Source organism: Haemaphysalis longicornis, unplaced genomic scaffold, assembly GCF_048455015.1.
Source record: "Haemaphysalis longicornis isolate Haplotype H1 unplaced genomic scaffold, Haemaphysalis longicornis Haplotype H1 scaffold_6, whole genome shotgun sequence".
Classification (NCBI taxonomy): Eukaryota; Metazoa; Arthropoda; class Arachnida; order Ixodida; family Ixodidae; genus Haemaphysalis; species Haemaphysalis longicornis.
In genome coordinates, this window is record NW_027526407.1 from 11,347,766 (window position 1) to 11,367,995 (window position 20,230).

General features: G+C 45.3%; 1 protein-coding gene across 6 annotated transcripts in view; it reads right to left on the reverse strand.

Annotated features, from left to right (window-relative positions):
• The window catches only part of LOC144142233 (uncharacterized), a 153,683-nt gene extending 135,828 nt beyond the window's left edge, over positions 1 to 17,855 (reverse strand). For 2 of the 6 annotated variants that reach the window (XM_077673593.1, XM_077673592.1), the window contains exons 1-3: positions 17,691 to 17,855; positions 17,201 to 17,278; positions 15,180 to 15,274 (exon numbers count right to left, since the gene is read on the reverse strand). The gene's annotated coding sequence lies outside the window, so the exon portion shown is untranslated. The remainder of the gene's footprint in view (positions 1 to 15,179; positions 15,275 to 17,200; positions 17,279 to 17,690) is intronic. The other 4 variants (XR_013316907.1, XR_013316906.1, XR_013316908.1 and 1 more) reach the window with 4 other exon arrangements.
• Positions 17,856 to 20,230: the final 2,375 nt, after the last annotated feature.

Here is a 20,230-nt window from a genome sequence, read left to right on the forward strand (position 1 = left end):
CATTTTGTTTTTTCTAGCAAATGCTGACTAGATAGTTGTCCAGAGCCAATTTCAGGATTTTGTTTTTACACGTGTTTAGGGACGCGAGCGAAAACATTTAACTGACACCTCTTTGTAGATGGAATGAAGTAATTATTCCCGCGTTAGCATAGCCCACGCCATCTGTTGGGAGTTTATGTGACCATGCGTCACCCTGTACCAGAACCGCAATTTATCGTAAAACTGCGACTTGATATTTACTGAGATAACACTACCCGTGGTTAAGTAGTCGTTTGAGCGCACTATCTAGATACAATTTATTTTGCGAGAGTCCTAATTAAACACGACTTCCTGCTTTGTCCAGTACCACAAACCTCTTGGAGGAGCCTTTGTCTTGACAGTGCGCGGGAGTTCTTACTCGTGTACAACATCAAGGTGAACTACCTAATTATCCTAAGAATTACCCGAACAGGTGTGATGCCAATTGGTGTCATTAGTATTGTGGCCCACCCAGGCATCGCCTGGTATCACCGCTAGTTGTTAATATTGCGGGCAATTTTCGTAACTGCTGAACTGCTGAGATTTATTTGCCAGAATAATCAGGCCTAAAAATCGTGGTGTAAACACCGAACACATTTTTACTACTAAAACCTGAAGTGCGCTATGCCGCTGAGATAAGCTTGTCTACGCGAAACAATGCGAGATCCCTTTATTAAAAAGCTCAGTAATGTCGTCCTTGAAAACACACTATCTAAAGAGATATATAACATGAATTTCACCACCAATGACTTCATTGTCTGGTCAGCGGTTCGCGGTAATAAGTTGCAGAAAAGGCTCTTTAAAACGACTTGCTAAAAGAATCTAGCTCCTTCAAGAATAAGCCTCGGACGAAAAACAAAAACAGTCTGCATTGCATTACCTCAATGAATTTACGCTCATTCACGAGAACTGAACCTCTTCTCTTGGATAAAAATTAACGTCTTTTAACATAAGCTGAAATTATGACAGGAAAGTAAAACGATGACTCTTTTGCGAGATTACAAGACGACCAAACTTTTATGACAAAAAGTTCTTACGAATGCTTAGCAACTGAAATTATCTGTATAAAAAGAAGCATATTAGTAACGATGTTTCTGAAGCACGTACGTTTTTGTTAAAACGCTAATTTACAAATTACAACTGGTAGAAATGAGATTAGTTTATATAATACTACGAGCCTAGCATAAATGTGGTTTATCGAAGAATACTTTCCCAACCAAAGATCATGAAAATTTCTAAACAATGTAATTACGAATGTGTCTACGGGAAAAAGTGAACAATCTCAAAATATTTAACCCAGTAATCAAGAATAATAAAAAATTGTGGCGATAATTTACCAGCTGTGCACATTTTGTTGGGAACATTTGCCGCCGAAATTTGTATCCAGATTTCTTTCTGTATGTTGAATACAAAGTATTATAAAGAAAATATTGCTCCTTTACGGGTGCAATTTCGCATCAATTGAATACACTTTATTATTGAAAGGGCGCACCTCAGTGGTTTTAGTGTAAATTCAAATCAGCAATGGAGGAACAGCAATGAGTGACGCAGATGACTTCTTGTTTACTTGACTACGCCCGTTTCGGTAAACGGATAAGTAACCCCGAGGGAACGTTCCCTTGAGACCAAAAAATATTTTTTTTCTCCCAGACAGTCAAGCATATTGAAGTGCGGTGTTCTTTTTCATTTGTGTATGGCTGCGTTTATACTTATAATTTATCATTGAAACTACAAGTTGATGTGCAAGACGTAATAGGACGAATATTGTGAACCTTGCCCTTCTGTCCATTTCGCACTTACCGAAAAAGGATGCATTGCCACCGCCTGAATAATAGTGTTTCATTGCCAATTTATTACATCTCGAAGGTCCATTTCATGCTGCACAATGCAACATTTTCTTTGAATAAAGTTCGTGCGCACTTTTATTGACCTTAACATATTAATGCGGCACAACACGCTGTTGTTTGTGCGTGAATGGACGCATCAACAACGATGTTTATAACAAATCTTGCTGCGCAACAGCCCCTTTTTGAAGTGTACATCATTGTCATAACTGGGGAGTGTAAGATCATATCCAGGTAGATATTGTTCCAGATTGTAAAGCAACACAATATAAAAAGGTCCGTCTTCTATTTCCGAATTGAACTTTGAACTACCAACATGAAATGTCTTCGTCACGCTGTTTAACGGCTGATGTTAAAACTGCAATTGATTGGGTAAATGCTTTAATTGGGGGGTAGCCGTAAATCGACTAGCTATTTCTTGTTATCTAAGCTAGAAAGTGAAAGAGCGCGGGAATAGTGTGCAGGCTATTCCGTTGTTTCGCGCCTATCTAGGGTAAAATCAAAACGACCGATTGCCTTCTATTTTATGTTTCTATCCCACAGACGCGGTTACACCGCTCTGTAAATTATGCCTCCCGATATTACTCACCAGAAACGTAGAAATTCTGGCTTGTTGACACACGTTCACCAGACCATACCATGTTCTATATCTCCCAGTTTACATGATAGTCTTTATGTATAGATGAAACATGCTCGGGAATGCTACTTCATATGTGAAAGCAACCCGTAGGCACTCCCCTCCTTATTGCTCAGAGGGATTAAAACTGAAGGATGAAATGCGTTTTTCTTACATAGCCTAGACTAAAGCACATGTCTTCCTGCCAAATAAGACAAGGTCGATTCCCCAGTCGAGTAGCATGCGTCGAGAACTGACAGTTGGCAGTAATGACTGCTTCAGGACGTTTTATTACTCTTTTATTATCTAACCTACATAACAGGTGAACAGGGGAAACTCCGAAAAGACATTTCAACCAGTGACGTTGCAAAAGTCCCCCTGCGAGTGCTTGCTAAAGATGGAAAGAACCACATCACTTGAGAAGAGGCACAATGGACGGTCCTATGCAGATACCCTCGCTCTAGGTACAGGCGGGTGTCTAGCTCTAATTACACATACTGTTATTGAACATAGACATAGATTCAAGAAAGTCTAACGCTTGGTGAAAAATTCAACTGCAACGTGTCGCGTTTACCAGGGGTTCATTGTAGCGCCCAGTCCTGGATGATGTCCTCTTAAAAGAATGGTCATGATATGAGTGCGGGGACAGCACAGTGAACGACATAATTGCTCTTTCAAAACTGTTTTCCTGACGTACATCCGACGTAAATCACTGAAACTGGTTAATCGTCTTGGCGCTGTAGAATGCCAGTTGGGATATGCGGCTTCGAAAAATGTGACAGCGCGTTGTTCGGTAGTTGGTGATAACTCTAAGGTAATTTGTTTTATTTGCTACTGCTTGCATACATCATGCCCCGCAGCTGTTTGTGAGAACCTATGTGTGTAGAGAGAAGGAATGGTCGGGTTGTTGCTCCGTAGGTCAATGACAGAGAGCGTATAGGCTATGTGGTAAATGAGGCAACCCTATTTGGGAGAACGTGATCAGTGCCTTCAGTGGAATTTAGCATGGAAGGCATCGAATTCTGCTGTGCGTCGGTCGTTGTTTTAGTTGGTTTCATGTTTTGATCTATCCTGCACTGTACTTAGCAGCATGATTCTTTGTAGGCTTTCAGCTGGTGGATATAAATAGGGTAGCTCAGTTTATTTGAATCGTGCCAGCAGGTGGCAGCTTGCTTTCGTGGGTCTACTTGGATTTCTTGATCGACGAATTTAATTTATGTCATCCCTAATTCGCTCATTTCTACGACGAAAAAGGACAAATACAGGGACAAAGCGCAAATTGCAACTAATAATTTTATCTAAACAATTATATGAAACATGAGCACTCCGTAGATGTACGGAGTGCGTAAGTATTGGAGTGGAGCTGCAGAACGTATATGAAGGTATTGTAGGCGCTACCATGTTTGGAAGGTGGGTTTATTCTATATGGTTCAGGGTGTCTCGCTGAACGCGCCGCACAAAGAAGGTTGGTATAACAATTGGAGCCCTTAAACGTATCGCACTTAACCTGTGCACCGTAATACTATAAGGGCGAAAGGGTAGGTGTCAATACGTGCGCATATGCTGTTTCATTGTAACCATAACTTGCTTTTTGGCCTATTTTGTACCTTTTTCCGCATGACGCCGGTGCATGAACTACCCCCCTTGCTGCCAATAAATTTACGTTATTAGCGGGGACACGCTTTGTACTCGCCAAATTGGTTCTTGTGTAATTACCGGACTCACGTTTCGCCAGTAATACTGACGACAAGTATCTGACACGTTTATAAGTTTAAGATACAGCCCTTTAGTTGGATTTGCCTTTAGTAAATTATAGCAGTCGGGTTCAAGGTCTATGGTTTCAGTGCTTTTCTCTCATCCCGGAGGATCCTTCGCAAATACTAAGAGTTTTCTTTCTACTCAGTTATATCAATTGTTTCTAGAGATTGCTGTAGGTGTGTGGTGTCAATGCAGACATTCGCTTACATGTTTTACAGCGTTTGAGGAGTCTGCCATTTCGTGCATGCTTCGTCGCCCAGTTTATCGGCCAGATCGGCCAGACAAATCTTCAACGGCCAAGTTTCAGAAGAATAGAATGAACTAGTACATTCGCATTATTATACATGATGTATACAAGAACGGCGCTAAGTTTTCACCTATCGAAAGGTAAAAGGTATACGCTCAAGGCCTATGTTAATATAAGTGATGTATTTGCATACCTGCCGGGTGTTTGCAATTGTCAAGGAAGACATATAAGATCTCCCGAATACACACCCATGTTTGGCCAATCCTTTTTCTCAGTCTGGCCACATTGCTCCGGAGCTACCAAACAAACCAATCCAATCTTAGAACAATTGACATCCTTATCACTGAACAGCTCAAAGTCATAGTCCGCTTTAGGAGCAAGTTGGACTAGTCGGTACCACAGAAACGCTTAATGAGAGAAGCAGTTCCGCATAGTAAAATACTGCACTCACTTCCGATCATTCATGTTCGATACAACCCTCAGTCGCATTCTTTTGGCCAAGTGTCGCAGCAGCGAACGTTGTTATGCTCGACAGTATTCGCAGGTCTTCCTTAAAAGCTTGACGTCAGCCACGTCGAAGACTTACCAACTGACTAGTGGTTCAGGTTTTTAGTAGTCTGGACAATACCATTCAATTCCTGCTCTCTTCTTATATAACTAAAAATAAATCGCGTAATTTTTTTGTTCTGCTGCTAGTAATTTTTTGTAACAAAATAACTACCCCCCCCACCGGTCACATCTGCGTCATGCTCTCCGCCCAACCTGGCACGTTAGCATTTTCACTTATGCTTACGGGCTCTAAGCATGACGGCATGTGAGATTCTTTCCTCTCCGCTTATCGAAGTCGTCTACGAATGACGTCGCCTCCTGTTGTCACTAGTATTTGTGGTGGCCTGGCACAGCCGTTTGTTTCTTGGTTATGTAGCCAAGGTTGGCTAAGTCGGAAGTAGGAAGGCTTCCCGAGTGACTGGTCAAATCCCCAGTTCAGTCTCGTTTCGTTCATGTGCTTGAAATATGACGTAGTGGTGCCGCATGTGATGTCGCTGAAAATATACTTGCGCAATGTTGTGGACGTGTATTTTTAGGCTTAGGTATTGGTTGGTGCTTCTTTGTATGGTCCGGGTCAGTTGTGTTCCCGTAAATTGCAGTTTGGTGGATTCTGCCCTTATATTCATGCAGTTGCAGGCAAATAACACCAAAGCAGGTTACTATGGATATAAGGACATGATTGGTGCGGCATTGTCGGATATCAAAATGGGGTGCAACTCCTTAATTCTTTTCTCGTGGAATAAAAAGGGTTGATGTCTCTAGTCGGCTGGAGGTCTCTATAGTGTATGTCGGTTGCGGTCATGTCGACGGCGTTTTGAAGCGCATCTTGTTTGTTTCCTGGGTAATATGATAGAAAATAACATAACATAACAAAACTTTATTTCAGAAGGTTGACGCGTCGGTCACCATGGGGAAGAAAGGAAGGTGGGAGGGAGAGTTTTAAAGTTACATTCGGTGGTCGACGCCTGAGGAGCGCGCGGACTCTCACAGAGAAAGCTGCGTCTGCCTTGCAGTGGCGGGTTGCAGCGAGGTTGTCCATTCCACAAGACGCTCGACGCCGCGATGAAGATACTGTAAACGGAGCGTTTGAAGGCCGGGACAGTCCCACAACATGTGGTGTACAGTGGGCGTAGCTCCTGTGGAGCAAGAGGTGCAGGCAACTGTGGCCACAGATTGCGCAACCTCGACGGCATGCTGGTGACGTTTTGACACATACGCACGCCACTTCGCCAACACACCATCGGTTAGCGCGGCACCAGCCCGTGCCTTGTGCAGAAGTACTTGTGCGCCACGGGGCAATCCAATGGGCACGGGGCGGGGTCTGGTGGATCCAAATTCCGCAACGACTGTTTGGACGCGTGCCGTGCTGCCTTGAGTGGTCGGGGTCGCATTGTGCAAATGGGACGGGCAACGCCGGGTTGGAGCGGAGTTCAAAGTGCTCGCTCGCGCACGCGTAAGCGGTCTCGCTGCCGATTCCGCCTGCGTGTCCCGGGACCGAGACTACTCGAACGACTATATTGTGTGTGTCCCGCAGTCTGCGACAAATGGTCTTGATGAGGTCGCAGGTGGTTGCGACGTATGGGGTTTGGCCAAGTCGATCGAGGGCTTGGGGGCTGTCCGTAAATATTGTAAACTGGTGGTTATCACGCCGCAATGTGCTCCGCAGCGAGAAGAACTGCCCCAAGACGGGTCTGACATGGGCTTGGAGGGCGAAGAAATTGAATTGTGCGGGAAATGGGCATTTGGCCGTCAATACAGGAAAGGGAAGCGCGCAATGTTGTTTCATTTAGGACTGCTGTTGTAAAGGTGGTGCCGGCTCGGAGGTCTGCGCGTGCAGAAACAGCGGCGCGCTCATGGTGGTTATGGTTTCGGCCAGGCAGGCGAGATAGAGGCTTTGGCACACGAACCAAGGCATCTTCCCAAGGGGATCGAACAGCCGGCAGTTGCGGGAAAAGCGAATCGCTCTGACCGGAAGCCAATTTTTGCACAAGCTGCACCGAGCGGGTTGCGGCGCGTCTCCTGTTGTGGCCTTCGACCCTATCCGTTATGATAGCGCGGAGGGAGGGCAGTTGGGAGTAGCGGTAGAGTTCTTCCACGCGGGTGTGCAGAGGTAAACCAGTACTTACTCTGAGGCTTTCGCGGTGTAATGTCTCCAGTCGGTCATATTGTGTCTTCGTAAGGGCAAAGCATGGAGCACCGTAGCACGCCTTGGAAGTCAGGACGGCCTGTGTAAGTGTGCGCAGGACCTGCGTTGTTGCCCCGCCGAAGCGGCATCCAATTCTCTCGATAATATGAAGGTGCTGCTTCCAAACACATATGATTTGCCGAATCCATTCACTGGCCCCTCCGTCTTCGTGGAGTGGTACGCCAAGTATCCGGAGCCACCTGTCGGCAGCACGCTCGATGGGTTGACCATTCAGCGTAAAATATATTTGTGCTTGCAGATGGTCGAACCCTCTAATTATGAGGTATTTGGTCTTTTCTGGAGACGGACTCATTCCAGTCGGAGGCAGGCACCTGTCAATGGTATCAAGTCCGAGCTCAATTGTGTCGATGACGTGCTGCGTGTTCAGCGTTGTGCATCGAGGGTCAACCCAGATGGTGATATCATCAGCGTACATAGTGTGCTGCAGGTGTGGAATGTTGCGAAGTTTTGCAATCTTCCGCATCACTAGGTTAAACAGCGTGGGCGAGAGGATGGCTCCTTGCGGTACACCAGTTGTATTGGTGAAGACGCGGGGATGGTTTAGCTCCGTTCTACTTTCAAACGTGCGGCCATGTAAAAAGCTTTTCATAAAATTAATTACGCGCGTACCCGCACCACAGTCCTGGAGAGTTTCAATAATGGCACTGTGGCGGACGGTGTCGAAAGCCTTTTTGAGGTCGACTGCCACGATCACGGCGGGGATCTTCGTTCCACGTCAGCGCTTCTTGCCGGTCAAGTTGCGGAGGAGCAGCAGGCTGTCGTGGGTGCAAAGACCAGGGCGAAATCCAGTTTTCCCTGCGTCATAGTACGGCTCTGCGCCAGCGTGGTCAAGAATGTAGGTTAACCTGGTGAGAATCATGCGCTCAAGAAGCTTGCAAAGTGTAGAAGTCAAGGAGGTGGGCGTCATGTTGTTGATGTTATTCATCTTTTTTCCTGCCTTGGGAATGGGGTAAACTACGGAGTGCTTCCAGTTGACTGGCAGCTCACCGGACATCCACACATCGTTTAACTCTGACAACAACTGCATTTTGGCGTCTTCATCCAAGTTTTGAAGCATGCGCCATGTAATCCCACCTTTACCGGGCACGCTCCTCACGTTGATCGCCCCCAGAGCTATTGCCATTTCCTGTGGAGTGAACGGCGCATTTTGGGCCACATCATTCTCTGGTAGTTGCCATTGATACGTAGTCGGTGCCGGGGGAATGCTGGGTTGCGGAGAAAATGTGCGAGCGGCCTCCTCCTCAAATTCTGCAGCGGAAAGGCTGGTTTCCAAACAAATATTGCGGCCCGTATGCGTGGCTTTGGCCTTCCCTATCAGGGTACAAAATGTGTACCATAGCTTGGCTGAAGCGGTCTTTTCACTAAAGGAGGCGCAGTGGTCGAGCCAGCGCGATCGCGCTAGTCGTTTGGCGTACCGTCGAGCCTCAGCCGCCTTTTTTCGTACCCTGAGAAGATCTTTAAACAGCCTTCCATTGTTCAAGTACTGAATGCATAGTTGTTCCCTCGTATTCCAGAGATTGACAAGGTGTTTATCCGGTACCGGCATGTCTCAACTCACTTGGATTACGCGTGTGGAGTCCTGAACTGCGCACTTCAACTTTTGAGTGATGGAAAGATCGTTTCATATTCAGCCATAGCAGCACTGAAGGCATCTCAATCGACTGTTTGTGTAGTAGGCTTGGACTGTCGGAGGCTTCGGGCGTTTAACTGCAGCCATATGGGGTAGTGGTCGGAGCTCATGGAATCTGCTCCGCAGCGCCACTATTTAACGATGCCATGCTCTGCCCATGTGAGATCTACGGTGGTATCGCGCTGTCCCGCGTGAAATCCACTCCTCGTAGGATATCCCAAGTCATTGATGAGCATAAGGCGGGCTGCTTCAGTAGTCTCCTGAAGTTTGTTGCCACGTGCGTTCACCGTACTGTATCCCCAGTCTGGGTGGTGTGCGTTGAAATCTCCTGCCACAAGGAAGCGGTCTTCTGGGTACTGTTTTCTCGTGTCGAGCATCCACTCGTACCCGACATTGCCCCCTTGAGACCCGCGGCGGCAGCAGCTGGGTTCAGGACGCGCGTAATACGACGCAATTAGCATAGTCTTTCTACCAATGTGTAAACGTACCGCCACGATCTCTTGGAAGCTACTGCAGTATTGAGCAGTATCGATTTGCGCGTGGGGAATATCCTGGCGCACAAACACAGCCGCTTTTGCCTCAACCTTGTTTGATTGTTGTGGAGTTCTGGGCACACGATGTTCAATAGTGGGTTTGAAATAGCTTTTGTATCCGGAAATACCAGCTGTATCTCCCCGAGTTTCTTGCAACAGGAGTGCGATGGGCCTACCGACACTCCAGAAGAGCTCATTGCGCTCAGCCGCACACTGTCGAAGAGAGTGTGCGGCAATGCCACTGTAGTAGGTCCGGAGGTGTGCCCGCTGTGGATGCTTTAGTGGATAGCTGCGTTTGATGCCTGCTGGTTGATCTATGTGGCATGTTGTGGAACTGGTATCGTGGTAGTCGTCGCTTGCTGTATTACGCATTGAGTAATGCTTTGCGCTATAAGCTGCGTAATCTGCTGAACTAGATGGTTGAGTTGCTGCTCCTGTAATTGTTGTTGCGCCTTTAGAAAACGGTCCACCCAAGGGGAAGGTTCTCCTACCGTTGTATTATCCGTTGTAACTGTAGTTGCTAGCTGATGTCGTTGCTCTGTAGCCATGGGAATGGCATGAATCACCTGGGAATTCTGGTGGTTGGGTGGTTGGGTTGGGGATGCACGCCTTGCCGGTTGTATGCTCGTTTCACTTGAAGGGAGATGCCCGGTTGTTGACGCTGGGCATCAAGTTTGAAATTCTCCACTTATTCGCTCCGTTTGCGGTGAACCTCAGCCGTTTTATCTTGGGCAGTGCGCAGGAGGTTTTCTTGATCCCCTTCCCAATGGTTGTATTCAATACGGAACTGACCTATTTGTTGCTCAAGTTGAATCAGGTGTTCCTCAAAAGCAGCACGCTTATGTTGCCGTTCACGCTGCAAATCTCCGCATCGCTGCTCCGCGTCCGTGCATTCTTTGTCGTAAGTCTCAAGCACTTCGTCGTTTGATTCCGCATTTTCTTCTGTGCGAACTGTACCAGCGGAGTTTTTCACTGGAGTTGCGCTGGCTGAGTCCACTCCGGAAGTGTTTCGCCCTGCGTGATGTTGGTACTTTGACGGGACCCTGGCGTAGGTAGCTGTTCTGGATGATTCCCATTTTTGCAATTTTTCCCGTAATTCGCTTTCGCCAGGCACTCAGGCTCGATAGCGAGGTGACCGACATGCTTACAACGCACGCAGTACTTCTTCCCGTTGCTCGAACAATCATCCGGCGTTTCGCCATGCTGCTTACTACACTTTCCACACATGGCAGCACCTGCGAGGCAGGTTGCCGCTTTGTGACCTGGGCGATGGCATCGAAGACAAACCAAAGCACGCTGCTTGTATTGAGGGACTGAGCGACGAAAACTCCAGTAAAAGACTTCTCTTGGTGGGCTTGGCGACGCAAACGTTATAGGTATGGTCCCGCGGTGCCCCTTCGGGCGCGCAGCAACAATTTATTCCATATCAGCGTCAAGAGCTTTCATCAACGTTTTCGATGTTTCACAGGGCCTGCAGCCGTAAATTACTCCACGTGACATACCGCTCGCTCGAACTTGGTGAGATATAACTGGCAAGTGCGGCCGCGATGACAGCGGCAGCTTCTGGATACGCAGGAGACGCGCCGCTTGCTTTGTGTCGCACGTTGTCACAATCAGTGCGTTGGACGATCTACTCAGCTTCAGTACCAAGTATTTGGCTAGCTGCGGGTCTTCAGCCATTGAGTGGATGATCTGCTGGAGCTCGGCAGGATCAAGTTTGGACATGTCGCATCTCTCTGAAGGTTGAATGCGGATCACATGCGTGCCGAGCAGCTCACGTTCCTGGTGTTTAGTAATGGTTGTTGCGTTCCCATTCTCCTTGAGTTTAGCTCGGTGTTGTGCAAGCGTGGTAGCTAGTTCCCATGGCCCGTCATCCTCCGGCGTGGGTTCTCGTGCTGTCCAAGACGCTTGCAGTTTAGCGGCACGTTCAGTGTCATCAGTTGATCTCCTGCGCTTGACGGCGACTCATGCGTGCACAGCGCCTCTCGTAGCTTCGTCTTAGGACTCCATCAGTGGTTCATATTGGACTGCGACTGCCACGCTGAACTTAATTGGCTAGAGAGCGCTGCCTCACTACAGGATGCAGCGGCGCCAGCACCTTCTAGGCCTAACCTGCCCACGGTTGAAGATCTCAGCTTCGCCTTTGAAATGGAGAATATCTTGGTCGAAAAACGTGCTCCGTGGTGATGCACGAGTACTTCACTGATCTTTTGGTAGTCGTCATAGGTACTCCGCTGATAATTTGAAAGACTAAGTTCCGAATTTCTCAGAGCAACAACGGTCGCCCGACTCAATCCCCCCCCCCTGAGGGGATTGGCCTCCCGTGATAGAAAATAAAACGCCGGGTGCTCCTCAGGTTGTCAGGGTTAGTAGCAGGTTGAGCAAGGAGCACTAGAAAACCGATTCTGAGGAGAGGCAAGATGACCAAGTAGTTCAAGGAGCAGGCGTGAGACGCGGAAAATTTGACGGTGTTCCTGCTGAAGGCTTCCACAGCGGTTGCTCAGGAAAGTTCTAGTGTAGTTGTATGTTTATGAGCCATATTTGGTGCCTTTGAGTCCTTGAACAACGACTACCTGAGTTACATGTCGAAATATTTCTTTAACCTTCAGAGTGAAAGTGATGCGGGAAGAAGTTTTATTCACCTGGTCGATAATGTGTTCTTTATCCTGTAAACATGCATCTTCGGCGATAAGCTACACCAAAATTCAAAAGGAGAATGGTGTAAGATGCTCAAGTCTTCCAAGAAATTACTTAGGCGAATATTTTCAAGCTGTTCATGAAGCGTTCCACGAAAAGAAGTTCAATGAAGCTATGGTGAGGTAGGTAGGTAGGTATGTAGGAATAACTTTATTGATGCCGGCAACCGACGGTTTGACCCGATGTAACATTGCCCAAGCGTCGACCCGGGGTTATGCCCTACTCTGCAATACCCCAGTTCGGCCCGTTTGTGGCGGGTCGTGAGGCTTGTGCTTTTCGAGCGCACCCGGGTGCCCACTGTAGTGTCCATGTAGTGTCCACCGTCATAAGAAGATTTCCTTTGGATTCCACAAAATTAGGAGTTTCCGCCAATTGTAATTATAAGTGCGATGCACTTCTTAAGCGACCCTGAACCTGCGTCCACCGGCGATGTCCGCATAGCATACCCACGTGGGGGATTGGCCAGGAATCTCCTCGTCTTCCTTGGCAACGGGGGGAGATGGGCGCGCGCTGCCTGGCCGCTGACATGGCACATACCCACGTGGGGGATTGGCCAGGAATCGGGCGTGAGAAGGGCTAATGCACCCGCTTAAAGGAGTACTGACACGAAATTTCAAAGCTGAGATCCGCTCTAGCAATCAAGTACAACGACAACACAAATAGGTGTCTGTGAATAAATGCATCTTTCTTTCTTTGTAGTTGTGTGTATGTGTGTGATCTCTCTTTCGCGAACATTACCGAACCGCGCAAATTCAACTCGTGCATTCGAACTTTCACATTCTTCCCCTCGGGGAAATGCGGGGAATTTTTTTCTATGCTACTCAGTTTTGTGAATTCACCATCCACAGTACTATCAGGGGCCGGAAAAGTACTGTGCGCATGAAGAACTTGTAGACACAAATAAAAACACCACTGCTGCGAAAACAAAATGTTTATTGAATTACCAATTTTATATGCGGAAGCACCAAATAGAAGGCTGTGTTCCCGTGCCCTCCTATAAGCGGGGTGTGCAAGATTGTACAACACATTTAATAACAAGCAAGATTATGTAACTTACAAACATATGTCAGGTACCCTGCAAGGCGTTTGACATGTATCGAATGATGTTTTGACTGGGGTAACTCCACCACTGCGTTAAAAGCTTCCGCAGCAAGTTTAAATATTGGTAATTTTATCACCTTCGTTAGAAATAGGTCTAATTGTTTCTGCTAGTTGGTATGACCATCAGCAGGATTATAGCGGCTATCTTATTATACCATTAAAAGTCCTAACAAATTCAGATATGTAATACCGATTTGCTGTACGCTTTCCTTTTGTATCACCACTCAGAGGCTGTTATTTAGGGAGTTCTTTTGACGCGGAGAGCACTTTCTCACATGTATGCAATAGAAAGCAAGTGATAAAATTTTTCTTATGATTGATCAACACGTCCCACCAAGTGCCGAATGTTGCTTTAAAAGTAACGTGCATGCAACGCACCCCAGGAAATGTAGCAATTCTACGATAACTTCAACCGAGCTGCGACCTGTGCAGTGGTATTATGTGGGGCTAATTAAAATATGCCAATTGAATTGGTCGGACATATCTTTCAGCACAATTGTTTCCTACTATTTTCAACTCTCCTCCAATACACTCCAAGTTTACCACATAGCGCTTTTGGTTACTTTGAACTCTTTCCACTGACTATGCTTATTTCCATTAAACAACCTTCTCAAACCTGACTACCCTACTAGGTACGAAAAATATTATCCCTCGTTCTGCTTTAACACCTCGCTACACGTTTTCAAGCAGTAAAACCTTCACCGCCAATTAGACGTAACCAACATTTTCGTTCGTTGAGGCTTGAACAGGAATTTAGTGCCTTATACACACAAAGGTGCTGTTAAACTGAAATAGATAGAAAAGTCATCCGTTCTGCTTCTTGTTTTAGGAATACACAGTAGCTTTGATCGCGCGTGTGTAATAATGAGTTGAATCTTTGATATATTTGTTGAGGTAGTGAGTGCTACTGCGGTAATCACATTAGAAAGTGCGCACCTTGTTCTACAAGGTGCGCATTCGGTCATGTCGACCCGTGCTTGAATGTATTATTACGAAAGCATTCAAGATGCTGAACCGCCTTATTTTCTGTAATTCCGCCATATTACTTCTTGCGACTTCAATTATTACTTGCTGATTACCTATAGGTTATTTTACAACCATACAATTTGTGTTTGCCATCAATTCACCATCCTGCCAAAAGCATCGGCTGTTCAAGGACTTCGTGAGATGGCATATTTTTGTTTACATGGCCAAAAAACACACTTATTAAAAGTACCGTTTTTGTGACGTGCAAAAAAGAATGTTTCCCGGATGAGCCAACCCTCAGTAAAAGGACTGTCAAGAAATTGATGTTGAAGGTGCCTAATCCAAGATTTCCGTACTGAAATGGCCTTTTCCTTCAACCGAAGATATTTAAGGAATACTTCTCAGGCGCATTTCAAGCACCTGCTTGTTGTTTTTCTTTGCCTGCCAGATAAGCAACTGGTAATTATTTGGCTGGCGATTATAGAGTCTTGAATGGTCCATGGGTATCTTCTGTTCTTTTCTCGAAATAAAATCTTAAAGACGAATTGAAGTCCGAATTGCGTGTTGTAAATTGGTAAGATACACAAGAGCAGTGTCTGCGCCGTACGCGCCCAGTATATTTCTTCAATGCAGCTTCAGGGAGGCTCAATCGTGTTCAAATCGTGGGTCTTGCTGCAGTCTCATTCGTGGTTTTTTCTTTGAGTGTATGAAGTACTGGCCATCGTCAGAGCATCTTTCTATCACAAAACGTGCCTGGCAGTCACCCAGCCAACGTAGAAGCATTCTTAGCGGCAGCAACAATTGAAATACCTTCAAAAAACGCAAATCTTGTATGAAGACATATTTTCTGTGTCATGTGACACTGTCGCGTTGGCGGGTCCCATAGGGACAATTTTCCACAAGAAGACTGATTTAATTAAGGGCCGTGGATACCGCATTCGCCAAACCTACAATTGTTTTGTCTATGCTGCATTTCAATGGTTCATATACTTGCTGTAGGAGGCCGACAATTACCTATAGGTAGATGCAACGCCGGAGTATTCTTCGTCGGAGGGATTTCAGTAGGTCTCCAAGCATTCCAACGATGAATCCACGGGAAATTACGACCACTGCAATCGAACAGCATCGCCCAACAAAGCAACAACACTAAAGAACAAAATCAGCGCGACAGTATTTATAAAAGATTTGAAGGAGCCCACAGCCATATTTATAACCCATTCTTCCAAGTTACTGAACAGTGTTAAAATGTGAACAAAATCTGGAAAGAAAATTTAAAACGAAATTCCAAAACCCCACCGCCCAATCAATACCCCGTATGCCTCTGGTTACCGCATATCGCTGCAACGCTGTTAGCAACTTGAAATTATTCCCCGAGCGCACTGTGATTTAGAAGAATTCGATTAAACATCTAGTATCCGAGCTCCTCTGGCTTTGTTGTCGACGTTAGCCCCCATGCCTCTAAGCTACACAGCAATACTAACTGCGACGCCCACATCGCAGGCGTGAATTACGCCGATATTCCGCGATCGACTGCTTAATACACAAAAAACCTACCTATTCGCCAACATCTAGCTACTACCGTTCAAGCGTTTGATCGGTGCAAAAAATTCCTTTGTTTACTAATCTCTATGTGCAGTTTTCCGCTGTTTTGGTGAAGTCTGTTTGCATCGTCCAAATGTGAGCGCGGTGTATTGCATAAAAATTCAAATATAACTTAATTTAAAAACCATCACCGCTGTTCAATATGCTGCAATTGTCACTTTCTGAGCATATGCAAAACAGACAAGACTGCCCTGTTTAGCAAGAGATGCAAAATAGGGTGAACTTAAGGTCTTGGTACAAACACATCTTACGTCCTGTCTAAATATCCTAGGAGTATGTAGAACAAGAGGTGTCTGTTTTATAGTTTATGACCAAACGCAACAATTACTTTCTTCATGAGCGCAAATGGCCACTATTCGACTTTGCGACACCTTTCCAAAGAAGTGCCAATGTAGGCTCAGCTGTTATATACTATTTGTTTCCACGTTACAATGGTGTGCATTCTACAATTCCTCTACGTCTTTCGTGAAAACTTTCGGAGGCATATTTTTTCTACACATTGCTTTGGCGAGGCTTTAAGGCCACCTATATTGGGAAATGGCTGTTGTGTGCGTGAGAGATAAACGCTCAGAATTTTTCTAGTTTGCTGTATTAAGAGCAATGCACCCCTCAAGAAGTTTTCTGGGGTAAGCTAGGAGCCAGTCATGCAAAGTACCTTCGGCTCTGTGGCTTAGATGTATATAGGCATTGAAACTATTGCAGAAAATATAAATATTTTTAATCCTAAAACGCTGTTGCCTTCAGTAATGGCCCGGGCTCCTGAAAATAATAGTGAAGTTTCCCTTTGGATGTCTTACGTGTTTTTTGTACGTCTTTTGTAGCCTTTGTATGCCTAGCAATACATACTTTGTTGTATGCGTGCGTACGCTGTACACCTAGGTCTTTCGGTTTTGTTTCTTGCCAGTTTTTTCCCTCTAATGTACGCTTAGATACTTGTTTTTCAAGTTTTCTGCATATCAGCCAGTCTTTGAATTTGCTTTGTTAAGTGCTCAAGTTGCTCCACCTGTTTTGCCACTTTTATTTTAGTTATTTTTATTACTACTCTCCTGTTGTTATTGATGACCCCCGTTTCTTGCTCAAACTTTGTACCCCTTAATTAATTCGTCTCTTGGCGCCTTTAAGGTATCAAAAAAAAACTAAAACATTGCAACATACGTAAACACGATTAAGCTACGAATCAGCTTATCAATGACCAGCGCTCGGCCTCTCGGTCAAACACGTATCTATCTTCAGATTTCGCTACAATTGCCTAGAACCTAATACTTGCGTTCACAATGTTTCACGTTCCTTATTACAAACTTAACAATATTTTCTTTTCATCATAATGGTAGTAGCTTTTTGAGTATTTGCTTAAGATTCTAAAGCTATAAGAATCATGTACCATCATACATCGGCATGGACAGAATAGGTGCAATACAAAAAATATCACTTACGTTACCATGGGTGGGCCCTGCTTACTTGAAAACCTTTGACTCTTCTTCTGATGGCGGCGTTTCCAACCATGCACCGGCCTTTTAAAGAAAAGAAACTCATGATGGCTTCATGTTCCTGTGGCGGTTCGTTACTTTTTCGTTTGGGTGGGATGGCACATTATGTCCAACTGATACCTTCATTCAAAAAATTTTGCGCGAACTAATTGATTACTTTTGCTAAGGCGGAAGAAACGTGAGGTTTATACTCAAAACAAATAATGACTACGTGCGTGTATTTTTGTCTTCGGCAAACTGACTAGTTACGTAACTGAACAAATTGACATGTTTTAGGACAGGAAGAACTATTCTCATCAATTGAAATATATACCAATTCAAACAAAATATTTCCATCAAGAATAAATGAATAAATGTCACTGCAAATTCCAAATGAAAGAAATTATAATCTCGAAGAATACAGTATGGCCCCGAAAATCTGCTTATTTGGGCGTACCTTCGAATCCAGCGCTGGTGCAGAAAATGTTTTGGAGGAACTCGTCCATCTTGGATACGATCTCCAAGAAACCTCCGGGAGCTCTGGAGTTACAAGTAAAACTGCAGTGACGCTCGCGTCTCTTGCCTACTCTGAGTGTCATCGCCATTTAAAAGGTCAGAGTTATATAGATATATATACGGCTATATATGTGTAAACACGCGTTGAAAAATAATCCATTGTTGAACCTTCAAGCTTTTTGTATGACTCATTGCCCGGCCGAAACACCTGCAAAATAGAAGAGTAGCTGCGCACATGCCTTCTTAGGGTCAAACAATGACCTTTTTGACGTCATGCAAAGACAACTAAAAATATTGACTGACAAGCTGTAAACAGCGCGAAATGACGAGAGTGTTCTTTCTAAATATAACGCAATAAAATATACAAAATATACATGCGACAATACTTAGTATACTACGTATTTCAAGCCCGAAGTGGAACAAAGACAAAAGCTACGACGTTGCGGGCGCCGACTCGCAACTAAAATTCACTGCGGAAAAGTAACCTGATGCCCGTAACATCGCGGAGACACGTGAAATATAGGGAGAACATACCACGTTTTAAATACTGTGCGCCGCGCCAAAGAAGTTGTGAGCCTACAATGCACCATACACCATACTGAGAAAGTACAGTACTATTTCAGGACGTCTTAGAGTTTGACATAAACTCAACCAAAGGTCTGGTAACCTTGCGACGATTGTTTTTATGGTCACAAAAAATAAGAATTAGATCGTTCCTTCGTTTTACGCACCTGGTAAAGAAAGGGTGTGTCCTTAAAAGCCGTCTGGTTCGTTTATTCACACCATCAATACCGATATCTTGAACTCTTCGGAAACATTATGTCAGAATATACCGACCAAACCTACGTGTACGTGTGGGGATGTCCAGCGCATCATTCGCTCTCATCTTTGTAACTTAAGTGGTGACGATTTTATTTGAGCCAATGCAAAATAGCCAAAATTGAAACTTTTTCACCTTGAAATAGGTAATAGCAAAATACAAGAAAGCCACCATCACCTCTTTTCTCTGAGATCGGTTGCCTGCCTCGGCCTTCAAAGTTCGAGCACCTCGCAAGCTTTCGCCAGAAAAATGGGTCGAGAGTTGTTTGCGTGAACATCGTATACAGTTTCATATATCTACTTTTAGAAACTATGGGTGAAATAGTACGTGGGAAACTGAGCATCAGGGTTAAATATACTTCCTGGTACGAAACATAAAGCAAGTACTTTCTTGTATTACATGTTTGGTGATATGGTAACTGCGAGTCCGAGCAGTTCAAACTTTCTCTGATGGCGAACTTCCAGTAAAACTTTTTTTGTGCTGACTGCAATGTGATGGGAGCATTTTACTTCCTCTCTGATGAGTGTTTCCTTTTCGCCACCAGCCAAACGATGGCGTCCATCAATCTCGCCTATTTCGGTTATTTCACTGTGCTATCTTCGCGCTGTAAAAAACCCTCAGCAGAAACTCTGACCTTAAGGCACTCAAGTCCTCAATATACGCATGCAGGAGATTGTGGCGTTTGCCTCGCTGAAGCCCCTAAAAGGACACCGAAAGAATTTGTAGATATTATGGAATTACTTGTGCCAATTTAAATCTTGAGCCCCTAGGCCAAGGTTAGACCACTCTGGGTGCGTTTACGCAGCTTTACGTAGTAGAAACGCCAATGTCAAAGTGTTTTCTTCTCTGCATCCTCTTTCCTCATGCTTGCCTAAGTTTCTAAGGTGTTTAATAAGACGCTTACTCTACCTGGCTGAGCGTACTGGGCGGTTCGCCGACCACACGACAGAGTCACTCGACCTGCCGCAGGCCAGTACTCCAAACAAAAATATTCATGCCCCGGGGGAATACGGCTTTAGTTCGTTAGTTTGTAGACCGCAGGAAGCTGCTAAAGTCCTCAGAGTCAGATAGCGCTCTTCATTATCATCTACAACAGCCTGTGTATGTCCTATGCAGGCCAATGGACTCTCCCATTGACATCCCCCCCCGCTTGTTTCCTGCGCTGCCCGACTCCATTCGTGTCCTCCGAATTTTCCTATTTCGTCTCAACATCGAGCTGATGGCCTTCCCCTTCTACCAGCCCTGCCTCTCCATGTCCATTGTGCATCTCTACCCACCAAACTGCTCTGCACACGCACATATATGACGCTTCCCTGACGTCGCTTAACTGGAGCTATCTGGAGCTGCATATGCTTGCTCGACATCTACGCGAATAAATCTCCCAAGAACAATAAAGGCGAGAAAAGAGTCATTGTAGCTAATATAGGTAATGAGGAATGAAAATCACACAAAACGCTTATGTAAAAGCGTAACAACACTTTGCGGGGGGCACGTTTTTCACAGAATGAACTGTTACAGCGGTCCGCAGCACGACCACTTGTTCCTGCCTAGAGAACGCAGTCGCTAGTGATAAAATATGAGTGAGGAATTCGCGGATGCCTACAGCCCAAGAGTTACTCAAAACATGCCTTTTTAAGCTGTTCAAAATTATAAAACTCGCC